General features: G+C 37.6%; 1 protein-coding gene and 1 long non-coding RNA gene across 2 annotated transcripts in view; one reads left to right on the top strand and one right to left on the bottom strand.

Moving 5' to 3' along the window:
* hs3st4 (heparan sulfate (glucosamine) 3-O-sulfotransferase 4) overlaps window positions 1–14,660 on the top strand; it is a 116,850-nt gene that overhangs the window by 54,611 nt on the left and 47,579 nt on the right. The gene's annotated exons all lie outside the window — the stretch shown is intronic.
* Window positions 809–11,440, bottom strand: LOC310717015. The gene is made up of 3 exons (XR_014530722.1): window positions 11,381–11,440; window positions 11,009–11,195; window positions 809–903 (listed from the first exon to the last, which is right to left on the bottom strand). It is a non-coding gene; the product is annotated as an uncharacterized lncRNA (long non-coding RNA).

The raw sequence follows: 14,660 nt of genomic DNA on the forward strand, positions 1-14,660 counted from the left end.
TTAGCGACTATTTATCATCTCTCTGAAACAAGTATGATCTGTTCTTTTAAGGGAAAAACACATGCCATGAGTCCAATACGTGATATGCATTAAGGTATGGTCATCTATGGGTAGGACTTAATTTCTAATTTCTGCACAGCTAAAGATGTCAAATGTGGACACCTTTTTTTTTTGAGTGGGAAATATATATGTATTTGATTTTCCTTTGAATGTACTTAGCATTCCTTAATCCACAAATAATCCTTAATAAGGCAAAGATTTTCAGCAGTGTGCTATAATTCAGACTTAAAAAAAAAAAAAAAAATGATACAGATTTGTTTCATCAGCAGGACTGCACAGCCAAAACACAAGCGACATAAGTCCTGCTGTATGTGTCATTTATTGCAAATCCCTGGCCACACAGCTACTAAAGGATTACACATTTCTAATCCTCTACATTCCATTTGCTATAATAAAAAAAATAAATAAAAACCGCTGAGAGCCCCTAGAAAGCAGAGTGTGCAAAGATGAAAAAAAGTGTGTGTGAGAGAGAGAGAGAGAGAGAGAGAGAGAGAAAGAGAGAGAGAGAGAGAGAAATCTAGTGGAGATAACAAATCTACATAGCAGATTAGTCTGCCATTTCTAGCAAATGACTTTCCATTTCCAGCAAATGACTGTTATTTTATATCTTAATTTTTCATTTCTCCATAACTGTGTTGCCATGTCGTGTTTACCACGAGAGCAAAAACGGAAAAAAACACAGAGTTGTACACTGAGCTGAGATATTTATCACCAAAAATAAACAAAAATATTAAAACTATGAAGACCTTCCTAATGCTGTGCCAGTTGTTGCAGCCTTTCTGCCCTTTGATGAAGGTCTTGTGCAGTTATCTGGTACAGTGGCTCTTAGTCAGTGTGCTGCTTCTGCAACATAAGCAAAAACAAGCCGGTGTTACATGCTGGGCTTTAATTAGGCCGCTGACTCGCTTTATTTATTTACGGCGCTCGCAGAGACGATACAATTTACCTGCCACGCACCAAGTGAGGTGAGCTAACACGCCAGACTCCACCCCTAACCACTGTGGCCCGCCTCTTTCATACTTCCTTTATAAAGGAATGTAATCTTTGTGCTTCTTTGCCGTGTTTGAGCCGATCGACATTTCCGTTTGCAGCTGCACTTCTATTACCCACATTAAATAACCCATATTCAAAGTGTAATAGAGTAAATTTGCCATTGGCTAAAAAGTCATCTGACCTACAAGTTTCCACACTTCATTACTTGTGAATGAATTCTAACTTGTATTCTGTGTTTTCCAGAATTAATTGAACAAGTTGGATGAAAACTTTATTGTCATTGCATATAGTTTGGCATCTACCAGAAGTGCAAATAGTGCGAATAAATAAGTAGCATATTTACAGCATATGATATATATGTAAACGTATGTACATTGAATAAATATAAAGGCTATAGCAGTGCAGAGACGTGTGAACGTTTTTGAGTAGGTTCTAAGATTATGCTTCAGAGAAAGCGGCCGAGAAAACACCTGCCACACTGAAGGGGGCTGAAGGGGGCGTGGCAGGTGGATTCCTGACAGATAAACATGTACTGTATGTATTTTTATAACATGCCTTTATCAAACAAATCGCGGCAACGCTGTTGTGTAAAAAAAAAAACTCCAAAAACACGTGCATGCACATTCTCATTTATTAACGCACATCATGTACATAAAGAAATTTCAAGCACGTTAATATACTGCCGCCATTTTGATTTTCGTTTATCTCGATCATCGGCTACCTCGATGCTTTTTGGCGACCCACTTGGACATCGACATAACTGGGTTCCACTGTATATATATATATATATATATATATATATATATATATATATATATATATATATATATATATATATATACACTGTATATATACACACACACACACACACACACACACACACACACACACACACACACACACACACACACATTATATACACATATATTCATGAATGTGAAATGTTGGACAGAATTTACAGTAAGGATATAAAGATACACAGATAAAATAGTGCAGATGTACGTAAAGCCCAATATGTGTGGAGAATGAGGTGTATACAAGATATAATATGTAATATGTACATTGTATGTATAATTGTACAGAAGTTATATAAAGTGTCTATACAGTGATTTAACGGTGTTGTGTGGAGTTCAGTAGCATGATGGTGGCTTGAAAAAAGCTGTCCCTGAACCTGCTGGTTCTGGTTATGGTAATGTTGTGAGCTCTGCGCAGACATCTGCTGTGGTGAAGGTGTTCAATGGCAGGTAGTTGGGTGCCAGTGATGCGTCGGGCGGTTTTGACCACCCCTTGCAGGGCTTTGCGTTCACACACAGTGGAGCCTCCATACCATACAGTGATGGAGTTGGCCAGGATGCTTTCAATGATGCAGCGGTAGAAACTCAGACAGATGAGCTTTTTCCAGCTTTTTCCTCAAGAAGTAAAGGCGTTGTTGTGCTTTCCTAACCAGCGCTGAAGTGCTCTGGTGCAAGGACAGATCCTCAGAGATGTGAACTCCCAGGAACTTAAAGCTGGAGACATCTACATTAGTTCCATTGATGTTGACTGGGAAATGTCTCCTGCTGTTGGATTTCCGAAAGTCCATGATGAGCTTTTTAGTTTTCGCGGCATTGAGAGTCAGGTTGTTGGCGGCACACCATGCTGTCAGGCTTCGGATCTCTTCCCTGTAGGCCGTTTCGTCATTGTTGCTGATCTGGCCGACCACGGTGGTGTCATTGGGCGAAAGTCATTCAGGCACTGGTATGATGGTTGTGGTCTTCCACAAAACCTGTGCCAGTTGTCCTAGAGAACACGTCCAGAGGAATGTACACTGCAGTCACAACAATGGCTGAGAATTCTCTCGGTAAATAAAAGGGTCTGCAAAAACTCTAAATGAACAGAGTATTGACTTTTAGTAACAGTAGAGTCCATGCAGTATGATTTGTTAACAGAAATGCACAGACCTCCACCACTAAAAGCTTCTTGACTTGACTTGACTCTGAGCTTACCAGAGTCTACTGCCGTCCTGTCCGCTACCCCCAAGCTCAATGGCGCTGCTGGGAATGTTGTTGTTGAGCCACGTTTCCGTAAAAATCATGATATTACATTCCTTAATCCACTTGTGTGATCCAGTTCATCCATTATGTTCGCAATATATATATATATATATATATATATATATATATATATATATATATATACATATATATATATATATATATATATATATATATATATATATATATATATATATATATGTATATATATATATATATATATATATATATATATATATATATATATATATGACTGGGATGTGAGAAGTCCCTAATAATGCAAGCATCTGGTGTGGGTGCCAGACTTTGTAGGGCTTTGCATTCACACACAGTGAAGTCTCCATACCATACATCAATTCAATTGTTTAGGATGTCTTTTGATGATGCAGTGGTAAAAACACCTAAGAATTATCCAGAGCAACTTATAATTACCTAATTTTTTACAAAACGGAGCAGTTAAAGGTTAAGAGCCTACCTCAAATACTGCACAGTGGCAGCTTAGTATTGGTGAGATTTGAACTCATGACCTTCTGAACAGAAAGCCAATATCAACAATGAGCTACCACTTTCAGTAATGTTCCAATAATGTGCTGCTTTTAAATATTCGGTATCTCATCATTTAACATGAATGTAATGTAATTGTGGTGGGTTCTACCACATTGATTTGTAAAATACATGCATGTGAGAAGTAAATAAACAATCGGAAGTAGGTAACTTTTTTAACTTTAACCAAACAACCAATGCAATTGTTATTACTGAGATGGCTTAAAATAAACCTAGCATCAAAGACTAAAATGTGCAAGGATTCTTTTAAGCACATTAATTAGTTTTTTTTTTATTATCATTATTACAAATTGCAAGTAATACTATTAAGCCAGGTTCTAACAATCCACCAAGACACAATTCACTGATGATGCAAATGTGTGAAATGCATTTCTTCGTCGAAAGACTGCACCATTAGCAAAATCAGAATCACCCACATTTGTGATGTGAGCAACAGTCTGATAGCTCCAGACCGCCACGACCAACGCATTATATGTAACACGGTTACACGACCACATTATAACCATTAAAAAGAACTCTTCAGTAGCTTTCAGACGACACCTGCTCTGCACCTCTGCAAATTATGGTGCTTTTTAGAACTTTATTTTTAGCTGAGTTAAAACCTCAGGGGCTTGCAGTGGTGTTTGACGTACACCTTTCCTGTTGAGTAAAAGTACAAATCTGCTGCTTGAAAAATACACCTGTAGTAGTTCTTCCCTTTCTGGGGAGTCACAGGAACGGGGTATAAGTGAGTGTGTGTGTAGAGCGTCTTACAACTGAACAGATGGGAGTTAAGGGTCTTGCTCAAGGGTCCAGAAGTGGATACTTGGTGGTGCTGGGATTTAAATTGATGACCTTCTGATTCAGAGTCCAATGCCTTAACACCCCCCAAAACACACACACACACACACACACACACACACACACACACATATCTATAAAAATGTACACTATTGAGAAAATTCCCCACTGTGGGATGAATAAAGGTATATCTGACTAAATGGACAAAAGCATTGGGACATCTAACTGGACTTTTCTAGCTACATGTGGTTTTCCCCCAAACCTTTACCACAATGTTGAAGACACACCATTGTAGGATGGGGTACAATAACATGTACCCCATCCCCCATCCAAAGGGATGTCTTTGGATGGGGTACAATAAAATTTTTCTCTCACTTGAACTAGAAGGCTCAAATCTTTTGGAGGTCCAAACCCCTAAACTAAACCCTATTGAACACCTTTGGGATTAATTGGAACGCTGACTGCGCCCCAGGCCTCCTCACTCTACATCAGTACCTTAAATTAATAACACACTTGTGGCTAAATAAGCACAAATCTCCATGAGGACACTCCAAGGACTAGTGGAGCATCTTCCTAGAAGAGTGGAGGTTATTATAACAGCAAATAGGGACTGGAATGTAATGTTCAAAAAGCACACACGAATCTTATGCCAGGTGTTTTGAAAACTTCTGTTCATATAGTGAATGTGTACGTGTGTGCAAACAAGCACAACCTGTTTATTCTGACTGTATCAGAGGATTGTATCCGTGGGCCTATAAATCAGTATATAGCCGTGTTGACATTGAAAAACAATAAAAGCAAGCACTCGCACCTCAGTCACTTATATGAACCTCCTTCACAGACGATGTTAAGGTTGTGTCATGTGACTAGTCCTGCACCTTGGACATGTATCCATTGATTTCTCGAATGCCTCAGTGGATATTCCCACGGGTCCATTGACTACATGCGAGTCTAATTTACTAGGTTACTCCGATATACCACCCTGACTCTTTTTTTCCTTAACCATTACAGAGAAACCTTTCATGTAAGCCTCCCTCATGGTTGCCATGGAAACCATTTGGAGTGGATGAAAGTTTCGCTGCAAACATGTCTCCCACATAGGTTTTGTGGCTCTGGCTCCAAATGACGCATGAAAATAATAATGATAACGAAAATCTATTTTATACATCTGTTATTGTTTTTCAAACATCTGGGGTAGAAAAAATAGAAGTCTAATAGGTTTTATAAATGCGATGATCATTCCTGCTACCTTCATCACGAGTGCTCAGTGCTGATAAAGAGAAGAGTTTCAAATTAGGGATGGGATCCTGAAAGTAGAACTGTGGAACGGATGTGGCTTCTCTCGAGATTAAAGGAACAGACTTGAGTTTCGGAGACACGTCATAGAAACTCTGAAACTCCTCCGAATACTCTCAGCTTGTTTGGAAAATTGGCAGGCAGCAAATGGCTCAGTGGAGACTTTGAGATTTTAATCTCTCCTGTGGATTAAACTTGGGCTGCATCTCTCAACTCAAACATTTGCTTTAAATCTGCTCAGCTATAGTTTGCAGGCTAATGGGTTGCTGCATGATAGCACTTTATTCTTGTACCATACTGACCCTAAAAGACTGAATATCAGCCGATACCTAGAATTATTTCCTATTGTGGGGTTTATCGACTAAGTTTTAAAATGTTATATATTTATTTATTTGTTTGTCTGTTTACTTATTATTATTATTATTATTATTATTATTATTATTATTATTATTATTATTATTATTACTATTATTATTATTAAGGGCCAAGCACCAAAGGTGTGTAAAAGCCTATTAATTCTTCTTTTTCTTCTTTTTTTTCATGTCTAATGTGTCTATGGCACCCCATAGAAACATTGATCAAAATAACTAATAACTAATCAGGGAATGTCTAAAGAACATTCAAACCAAATAAGCCCTAATTGCGACACAAATTTGTGACTAAGTTGGAAAAACAGTTATGGTTAGAATCAAGCAAAAGGCAGAGGTTGCAATAACATTTTTTGCTCAATATTATATTACCCATAGTGCATAAACCATCCATGTGTTTCATTGGTCAGAAATGTACATTTAAACCCCAAATTCAAAGAAGCAGCGCACCCTTCAGTGCTGCAATTAACTAATATGCTAAGATTAATCAATACAATGCAGATAGATAGATAGATAGATAGATAGATAGATAGATAGATAGATAGATAGATAGATAGATAGATAGATAGATAGATAGATAGATAGATAGATAGATAGATAGATAGATAGATAGATAGATAGAGTATAAACAACTAGTATGCTAAGGAACACACCCACACACACACACACACACACACACACACACACACACACACACAGTGAGACACAGGTAGTACAGTACACACAGCATGTGATGCAATACATGGACATTATTTTGATAGCAGTATAATTATTAATGTTTCAAAACACAGTTGATGTATTTAACGTTTTATAATACATTGAACAATTCTTTGATTTTTTTCTATTTTTGATTTATTAATGATATTTTGTTGTGTTGTATGTTCCTTTCTTTAATAATTAAGTTTTATTTTAGTGGCCAGTGTCGCGTTTGTGCAGTAAATAAATAACAGTTTATTTGTTTTTAGTAATTTGTTTATTTTTTTAAGACTAATTTGCGGAACACACAAGTATTTTACCACCTGCACCCGCATTCACCCATCAAATCTTGTCCTGCACCGCACTTGTTTGTGTCGGGTCCCGCGGGTTCGCTAACGTAGGCTAGCTTACGAAGCTAACAATGAGCAAGGAAGGTTTACATGGATGAGACAGAGGGAGTCAGTGTTGTAAACATTACTGAGAACAGAGACATTCCTGATCATCATCATCTTTTCTTTGCTTGTGCTCTATAAAGTGGTTGTTCAGCCTAGATACATTAAATAGATAACAACATTTTAAATTCTTTAATATTTATATATTAATATGATATGAGGTCCAGTTACCAGCATGCCACTAAAACAGATAGTATTAGTGGTAATAGTGATTTTTTACTAAAGTGCCAGAGCCCAAACTTTTACCGGAGTCTTTTAAAACATGAGTATCTCTACTTCTACTTAAGTGAAAGGATTGTGTTCTTTTGACACCTCTGGCTGTAATATTTTAAATGATTCCTATTAATGTTTCTGAGGACTGTAGAAGTCTGGACTGTCAGAGTTTTTCCCCCATTGTGGTCTCACTGGATGGCAAAAACAAAAGCATTTTACTTGGTCAAGCAGCGTTTAGGGAGTAAAACAGTCATCCATATTTTATGATGCTGTTTGTTTTTGCTTTTGTTCTTCAGAGTGCCAGTCTGTCTGGCTTCACTTTTAGCACTGGCTAGGATGTTTCTCATCGGGAAATTGACGTCGTTCTAATTCATCTTTGAATTCATCTTTTTTTGTGCCGCTCTCTTTATTATTATTATTTTTTTTAAAGCAATCCAAGACCCAGGCCTATATGCTAGTAGAGCCAATATATAATGTGAAGTGAATAGAAAATGTAAACAGAGCTGCACTTTGAGGTCAGTTTATCTGTCTTCACCTAAAGCATTTTTTTATTGGCCAGAAAAGGGCATGAGCAGGCTTACAGGGTTTAGGAGGTCATGCCTGGCACCTTATCCTGAAGGTCAGCAAATTCATGTTCTTAATGCTAACTATATTTCTACAGCAAATACATAAAGAAAGAAAGAATCAAACAAACTAATAAATAAATACTTCCTGCAATCTTCCAGGCAGCAATCAAAACGACTCTGCTGCTCTGCCTTACGTTTATCTACTCTGCACTTTCTTTTTGCCTGCCTGTCGACTAATTGCTCGAAAATGGAAGTGCTCTGATGACCTGATGCCTTTCTTGTGAATCCTCAGCATATGATATCGTTTACAAGTTGGATGCCATGATCATTTTTTATTTTTTTTTTTGGTGCTTCTGATCTACCCAATTTTTTTTCTGGCTGACATTTTACTGTCTTTCCATTACCTTGCATTCTCTTCACTTTTACTTGAGTACAAAGTCTACAACTTCACTTTATAACACAACACCTATCATAACGTTTCTACCTATGCAGGTAATAGCCTTTCCCACATCGCTCTTTGCTGTGCAACCTTTTTGAAATGCCTGCATTCGCGAGGAAATGACTGTCATTTGTTGCACACATTGCACTAAGATAGCTTGCTAGTGGGCATAAAGAAGTTTGCTTCTGGGAGTTTATATGCGGTCAGTTCGGTGGTGCAGCACCTTCTCTATACTGAATGGCAATGTTTTGTCATGAACATAACAGTATATCAATGTATCAAAATTTCACCTCACACGCACCTCTAACATTATTCTATTCAAATAGAATAAACATACAGGAAATAATTCAACCTCTATAAATAAAACAGTATTACGACACCTGACTTTTCCAGTCATGTGTGCATCTTGCCTAAACCATTACCACAATATTGGAAGCACAAAATTGTATAGGATGTCTTTGTCTGCAAAAGAATTACATTTTCCCTTCAATGGAATGAAGAAACCCAAACCCGTTCCTGCATGTCAATGCTCCTGTGCCAATGCCAGCTCCATTAGGATATGGTTTACATGGGTTGGAGTGAAAGATCTTGAGTGGCCTGCTATAGAGATCTGAACGCTGACTGCACCTCAGGACTCCTAATGCTACATCAGTACCTGGTTTTTACTACTGCCCTGCAATGTGTTGTCTCCACAAGCACACTCCAAAATATAGTGAAACATCTTCCTATTAAAGTGAAGGTTATTATAACAGCAAATAGGTGGAACTAAAAGTCCCATCAAAAATCCCATGACTAAAAGTGGAATGGGATGTTAAATAAAAACATATACATTTTACAGTCATGTGTCCACAAACATTTGTCCATATAGTGTATTAGTATTTGTTCAGTATTTTCTCTTCCAGATGTCCAATTAAATTTAAGAGCAAACAGACTTGCAGATGATTTTCAACATGCAGAATTCTATATTTAAAATCTACCTGCATTTTAAAATCAAAATCCTAATTTTACAGAAATTTTAATCTTGGATACCATCTCGGACGCATAAGATGATATTTAAAATGATTTTTGTGTGTTTTTTTATCCTTAGTCTGTTAATAGCATACATCTACATTACAATACAGTGGGTTCTTTTCCTTGAATCAGCTTGTTAGAAAGTTCATGGTGCAGGGTCTGCCAGGATGTGGCACTGCTTGGAGCTGCAAAGCTTAAGGGCCTTGCTCAAGATCCCAACAGTGGTGACTTGGCAGTGCTTAAACCCCCTGACCTTCTGATCAAAAATCCAGAATGTTGGAATAATAAACAACTGAACCACCGCTGTTTGTAAGTTAAAATGTTTTCATATAGTAGTTCATATCGCGTATATTTCATTGCTCGTGGATAAGACTCCAAGTTTTGTGCCTGTTTCGGTTTGGTTACATTTAGCTTGTAAATATACCATTTTGCTTGGATGCGACTTCCAATTCTGTGACCCTCAGCATGCTAGTGAAAGTTTGATACGTTGCTACTTATCACAAGCTTGCACCAGAATGCTTTTATTCAACGTATGGAATTAAATTCAGGCTTTTTTGTGCATGTGTATGTGTGTGTGAGAAAGAGACTGGCTTAACATTATTATTTTAATGCCCCAAAGAAATAAAGAAGGTTAAATATTGCAAAATTTGAGGTTTTCAACTTGTGAATGCTTTCTATTCTATCCATAATACTGTTTAACCCATGCTTTAAGAAAATTCGAAAGTATATAATGAACCTGTGAAAAACCCTTTGCAGTGTGCTGCTGTTATTTTTGTAAAACAGAAGCACAGTACGAGGATAACTGGCTTCGGGTTGGCTTGGGAAAAAAACAGTAGCTCTTTAAGAGATCAGAAAGGGACGAGGAACCGTGCCAATAATGTCATTACCTACTCATTGTCTGCTTAAGGTTTTTTTCATTTTTTCTTTAAAAAAAATGGTACTGCTGAGTTTGTTAAAGATGTGCTTTTCCACATGGCGAGTCAAACCATCCTGTCCCAACTCCACCTCCTCTTCTGAGTGGCTAAGACGGCAAATAATCATCTGATTTGGGAGTCATTGAGTGAAGCGAAGTCTTATCAAATATCAGTGCATCCTTACTGCGCTCGAGGCAAAGATCCATCCAAGTGACATATTAGCGTTACAGGAAATAAAATGAATTGAGGATAGAGAGAACAGACTACACATCATTATGGAATACGTAATGACTTCACTAAGCATGTTAGCAGGAGGTGTCCATGAATTTGTCATATCCCAGGGATCATTTTTCATGTCAAATAAGGTGTGGGGATGCATACAGCTATGCTGTGTGTGTGTGTGTGTGTGTGTGTGTGTGTGTGTGTGTGTGTGTGTGTGGCAGTGTGAATTTGTAGCACTTACCCAAAGTGTGTGTGTGTGTGTGTGTGTGTGTGTGTGTGTGTGTGTGTGTGTGTGTGTGTGTGTGTGTGTGTGTGTGTGTGTGTGTGCGTGTGTGTATGCTCATATTTGTGACAAACTCCATTGAGTTTCATTCATCAGCATGAAAAAATTGTCAGCTCACCTGCCGGGGTCTGCACTGACAGTTATGCAGAAGTCGGAGGCATTTTGAGCGAGCCATGAGGTAGTCTGAGGGCTTTCAAACACAGCAAATCCCTGTGCGAGATGCCACGTGTCACTGTTTGACGGCTGAAATGGAACGGATGCCTGGCTGAAGTATTTTTCCCCCTCCCACATGCTCTTCCTCCTGTCTTAAAACACATGGAGGTAGATCAGGTGCTGAGAGAGAGAGAGAGAGAGAGAGAGAGAGAGAGAGAGAGAGAGAGAGAGAGAGAGAGAGAGAGAGAGAGAGAGAGAGTGTGTGTGTGTGTGTGTGTGTGTGTGTGTGTGTGTGTGTGTGTGTGTGTGTGTGTGTGTGACAAGCCTGAAGCAATACCTCTCTGTCATCATCAGTAAGGTTGACAGCATGACAGGTGCAGGCTTCCTCTGACTCAGCCTCTCACACAAACCTAGACACATAGAAAAGCCCTTAGAAATATCTTACCTCATATGACCAGTAGGGCCTCTTGATGAACTACATCACACATCATACCTCATACATCTCTAATGCCCATGTGTAAATGGATTATTTTTTTTTTTATCCAAATTTCGTTCTCAAATTGCCTCATTTCTATTTTCACTATGTGAAATAGCCACCCCATTCTGTGGCATCAGGAAATTAAAGATTCCTGCTCATGGTTCCAGAGTATATTAGGATACAATCGTTATGACTAGAGGTCATGTCTAGTCATTCTCACGTCCCCCCCTAACTCAGGCAAGTGATGTCAAATCAACATGGCTGCGGAAAGGATTAACGTTAAACACAGCAGCAGCACAGTTAGGCTGAATCCCTAGCTAAAGAATCAATACTCTTCAGTGTAATCTGTGACTTATTCAGTGAAAACTACTCTGCTAAAGGCAGAATTCGATGAATTATTATTCATGTTAGGCAAAATTCTGTGTTTTTGGCTTGTTATTGATTTGTGTTTTGGGTTTGAATAGTTTGAAAGATGTAGAGAGTTTGTCAATTACTTGTTTACATCAGAATTGCCATCCACATTCACACACATTACGTATTGTATAATAATAATAATGATAATAATAGTAATGATGATAAATGCAAATAATATACAAAGAATTTTATACACAATGTAATTTTAAAGTGTTTGGAAGTAGAAACTGGGAAATTCACTTATACACTCTTCTTCCTAATAACGGTAAAATCATGATAATGGAAAATGTATGATGGAAAATCCAACACGTTTCGGGTCCACACATTTTTTTTTCCAGCTGCTTAAATATTTGAAGCTATCAACATTGAATGAAAGAGCTCTGACTCTTCTTTTTGTAAAAATCTATCTGGAGTTTACCAACAGTACAGAAGACACTGAAGACAACTACAGAACACCACAGGAGATTTTATCTACCAGTCACCATCAAACTCTGTAACACCTCCCCTTTCAGTAGGGAGAAGAGCTGACACAATGAACACTGACAGTATCACTGTGCCATTATACAGATTATAAAAATCCACAATAGTTGCAAAGTATCTTAATATAATGAATATGTGCAATATTATACCATCAATCCATGTGCAATACCATGCCATGTGTAATATCACATCGTGCAATATTATGTGCAATATGTTCTTAGTTCCCTAGCACTTTTTTGTATTTTTTAATACATTTTGTATATAAAGAATAATTATATTAATTAAATATTTTTGTATTTGTATTTAAGACTATTAAACGCTTTGTTTTTGTCATTTTGGTCTATCATTGTTTTCACATTCTTTAGGAATGGGATGTGTATAAGAGTTACATATTAGAGGACAATTTGTTAATAAGTTGTTCCTGGAACAAAGAAAATAAGTATTGTAAGCACTTCCTGTTCCCAGAAATGAGTGACTCTATCTGATTCAAATCAGTTCCATTTAATTTGATATGTAAAACAAATTTAATGAGGTACATTAAAAAGAAAAAATAAGTTTGAATTCTGGATGTATATTTAAAACATATACAATTTGATTCCTAATAAGCGAGAGCCAATGGTGACAAGAAAACCTCATAAATAAAAATCATGTTCACTCTATAAGTAGCCCATGTGTATGCAGTTTTGACCAAACTGGACAGGGAACAGACTTTCTGAGAGAGATAGCAGCATTAATACAGCACATTACCAGCCTCTCAAAACATTTCATTGTGGCGGTGGTGAGTGTCAATGGACGCTAGTCATTGAGAGAGGTCACTTTGTTTTTTTTTTCCCTTTAAGAGTAGAATAATGGTGGTGTATTAAAGCAGGTATAGACTTTCAAGTCTTCAAGAAAAACAGAGATTAAAGATGGATGCAATGCTGCATGCTAACTGCTCGCGAGTTTGTTCGAAATCAGATAGAACAAAGTGAGATCGTGTAGGGTTTGATGTTGAATTAGAGCCTGGAATAAGACAGAGAAGTAACACTTCCATTGGTGTGTTAAGGAGTGACATGCTTTTTAAAAAATGTTTTAAAAAGGAGCGAAAAATTAGCATTTTCCCTCCATTTGATTATCTGTTTGGCTTCTCAACTAGTAATTTGAAATCACTTAAAGCCAGCACTCTAACAGCACTATGCTGAGCTTTTCCCCCTTCTCTCGTTAAAACCCATCTTTTTCCCCCTCTTTGTAAAGCTAGTCTCACCTAACAAATGTGATCCTGATATCAGCCTGAGAGCACTCTTAGCACTGTGAGTAATTATACGGTGCAGTCGGATAATACGTGTGCATGCGTATTCGTGACAACAGCATAATTCGCAGAGTGTTGCGCAAATTGCCAGCTTTATATTACAGGTTTCACAGGGGTTTAGGGCCATCAGGCTGAAACTGTTGTCACATTTTTATTAATAATGAAAAGACACCCTCTGAGCCTCTTCTAGCCGTACTAGGACTGCATCTCCATGGCATTACAAATGTCTCCACCAGCAGCCATGCCTTCTGCATCCATTACACACTCGCCATATGAACACTGCAAAATCGGATGATCAAGAGCAGCCATAAATACGTTGAGCAATTATGTCAATTGTTTATCACCTAGCAATGCCAGATATCTTGGTGGGAAGACTTAGATGATAACACAAATCGAAAAGTGATGCATTATAGATGTCTGTGTCTCGGCTAAAGACGGTTATTGTATCGAAGAGAATCAGACGGGGGTTTTATCACAAGGCTCTGCTGGAAAGCTGAGTGAATTTTATTTAAACATTATAACCCAACATTGTAATCCTGATGTTTTTTTTCCATAGAACCAGTTTTGCGTTGCAGAAATGTACAAGGCTTATCACAGCTAAATTTAATTCCTCATTTTGATTGGGCAGAAGGTTTGTATTGCAGGATTTTTGTATAACAGTGTTGTTTGGGCAGCATTTCTGGCTGTGATGTGTGCTCATCCTAATATGGTACTGTTTCTATACTAACAGCTCATACAAAAAACTTGTATGGCAGATACCACACATAATCTGAGACTAATAATAAACCAGATTATAAAAAAAAAATGGTTACACAAATAATTGTTGATGTTTAGAAATAATTATTTACCATTAATTAAAAGAGTCTCAGCACTTTGTAAAAGTTACAGGCCAAAAGTTTTTCAATGTATAATTCCTAGGTTAAGCACAATGTTTAAGTGTCTTTACTTTATCAGGGT

Source organism: Silurus aristotelis (assembly GCF_946808225.1).
Source record: "Silurus aristotelis genome assembly, chromosome: 21".
Taxonomy (NCBI): Eukaryota; Metazoa; Chordata; class Actinopteri; order Siluriformes; family Siluridae; genus Silurus; species Silurus aristotelis.